This window comes from Rhodnius prolixus, unplaced genomic scaffold (genome assembly GCF_049639745.1).
Source record: "Rhodnius prolixus isolate KJV_2025 unplaced genomic scaffold, Rpr scaffold_8, whole genome shotgun sequence".
Lineage (NCBI taxonomy): Eukaryota > Metazoa > Arthropoda > Insecta > Hemiptera > Reduviidae > Rhodnius > Rhodnius prolixus.
The window spans coordinates 34,291,249-34,293,984 of record NW_027411593.1 but is presented as its reverse complement, the minus strand read 5'-3'; the positions used below and the strand labels follow the sequence as shown (position 1 = coordinate 34,293,984).

Below are 2,736 nucleotides of genomic sequence, written 5' to 3'. Positions count from 1 at the left end.
CGCTATTCACCCCCGCTTTAATTTTCCCTTTAAACAAACCTTTTATGTTTCAAGACTCATTATAGTAACAGTAATGGTAATCACAATATAAATGAATTAATCGATAGACAACCAGTTTGTCATCAGAGAAAGGAGTCAAATGTATATAATAGATACAATGCCAGCACCGAGAAAAGAGGGTTTGCTCCCTTCCCTGAATGGGAGATTCAGTGAACCAGAACATATGGGACAACAGATGCACTCCACGACAAATAACCATTCAATAAGGACCTTATGATACCCATAACGAAATAAATAACATTTCACCACTATTGCATTTTAATCAGACTTATATCCTTTTTGTTTGTTTCTCTTGGAGAAGTTAGGGCAGATTTTCTAGTGATTCACGGAAAATATATACGTATATCTAACTAACCTTCTTCCAGAGTATCTTTTTAAAGAAATCTAAGACTCAGATTAAACGAGCCCTCAGCGTAGGAAATTGAAAAAAAAAGAGTAAATTGAAAATGTCCACAGGAAATATTGCGTAATATTATAAAAAGAATGGATCAACAATTAAAGAGTGAACAATAATTGTTTTGCAATACCTGAATGTAAACTTTTAATGTTTTCCTCTAAAACAAAAGGAACTAAAACACCAAATTATTATTAAATTTAGCCGTTGAAGGTTATTAACCTAAATAATAATAATAAAAAAAAACTAAGACGACATTGAGACAACCACGTTTATGTTCCAGAAACGTGACTAGTCTCAGATTATCCTCACATTTTGTTTAAATAATAATTTTATATAAAAACTGTAAATCACCGGATTACTGGACATCATTCAACCGTTATTCAATGAGATACGAAGACATGAAGCGCACAATCGTAGTAAGTGTTTCTGCAATTTTTTCATTCATCATTAATTTTTATTGTTCATGTTTAAAGAAGGCACTGGGTATACACCGCTTTATATTTTGTAATTTAACGTAAGTTCAATAATATGCAGTGATCCAATAAAAACATTAACAAATTTTCATAGACAATGGGGTTAGTAAAACATTTAAAATCACGACGTCACTATCAAAAGAAAAACTAAATTCAATCTCGCACTAAATTTAGTTTAAAATTTTAGTCATCGGTAATAAATTTATAAGATAAGCAGTCACAGTTTTGGTTTTTTTATAACAAAGTCACAGGAAAGAAGTCACAATTTAATTGAAGTAACCGCTAGAAAAAGAAAACACAAAATGCAACAAAATTTTGGCTAAGTAACGATGACATTAGATGAAAAAGATTCCAAATGCGGGTACTCAAATTACTTTCTTTTATCCCAATTAGCGTAATACAATTTTTTTGAAATTTACACGAAAAAATAATCGCCTGAAAACACAAAATTTATACCGTAAAGTGACATTTCCATTCGTCCAATTTTAAATTTTTTTGTTCCCCATTAATGTTAAAAAGGTAATGTGGTCACACATTATACTTAAAAAAAAATATTTAAAACGTGCTAATTCCCACCTTTCGAGAGTATTTCTCTTATTTACTTACTTATTAGATTATTTTTGAGGACGCACATTGTAAAATAAAGCTAAAAAATTCTGGGTGAAAATATCAAGAAAGTAATAGGAATTCGAATAGTAGGAACAGAACAAAAAGTGAAAGAAAGGTCAGTGGAGAAACGCAGTGTTCTGTTCTATTGTTCTTGTTCTGTTCTTAATATTGTCCTGTTTCGTATCTTTTTTCCTGTTCAATTTTTTCTTTGACTATTTTTACCGTGACTTTTTAGTCAACTTCCCAAGCGTGGAAAGAGAAGCAATTGCCTTAAGCATTTGTTTAACGAATTTACGTGTGTAATTTTAGAAAATATTTATCACCTTTTCATTATTTAGCTGTAGTAAGATGTACTACAAACATATTTTGAAATTATAATTACTTCTTATGGAGTTCCTCTTGCGCACAATGTTTGAATGAATACTTCTTTTATTTAATTTTGTTATTTAGAAGATTAACATTTGAATGAATTTGATAGTAACAAAGTCTATTTATCGATATTTCTACAAACTTACAGCCATCTTTAATGTAAAATCGTCTTATTGAAGTTAAGTTGTAATATATGTATATTCTTATTGCGAAGACTTAGTACTCGTATAACAGTCTTGATGCATTAAGTAGTCTTGAATTGAATACATTATAACAGTTGACCCTTCTCATTTCAGGTTTTATTACTGACTGCAGTAGCTTTGAAGTCAATCTGCATCTTGGTAAACTGCATGTTTCCAGGTGTGCAAGCACAATATGGAAACCCGTATAGAAGTGTACCAAACAATCGCTATCTACCGGGACAAGCTCCTGTAACTCCAGCGCCATCATTCCGAGATGTTTTGAGACAATATATGTCGTATCCTGGAAACGCTAATGCCCCGCCCACTTTTTATTGAAAATTGTGAATAAATAAAATTCAGTGTAATTATAGTACAAGAAAAAGTTTTAATGATATGCTAAGTATTTTTAAATAAATTTAGTTTTTCATAAAAAAGTTTCTGTTCATTTACTTTTTCTTTTTTTTTGCTTTGAAAAAAGTTTAAAGACAAAATGATTTGTATCCAATGGGATAGATGGCTGTCCTGAAGGTTCTACTTTCTTGGGAGTTTCCATCAAAGTTGGTGCCAGAATGTTCCTGTAGTCTGAGAAAACCGCTGTTCCGGACTTGAGTAATCCCAAAACATATTTAATTTCTGAGAAAAATCA

At 30.9% G+C, this 2,736-nt stretch overlaps 1 long non-coding RNA gene across 1 annotated transcript; it reads left to right on the top strand.

Annotated features, from left to right (window-relative positions):
• The first annotated feature begins 720 nt into the window (after positions 1-720).
• On the top strand, positions 721-2,524 carry LOC141451279 (uncharacterized). The gene is made up of 2 exons (XR_012456657.1): positions 721-873; positions 2,205-2,524. It is a non-coding gene; the product is annotated as an uncharacterized lncRNA (long non-coding RNA).
• The last annotated feature ends 212 nt before the right edge of the window (positions 2,525-2,736 follow it).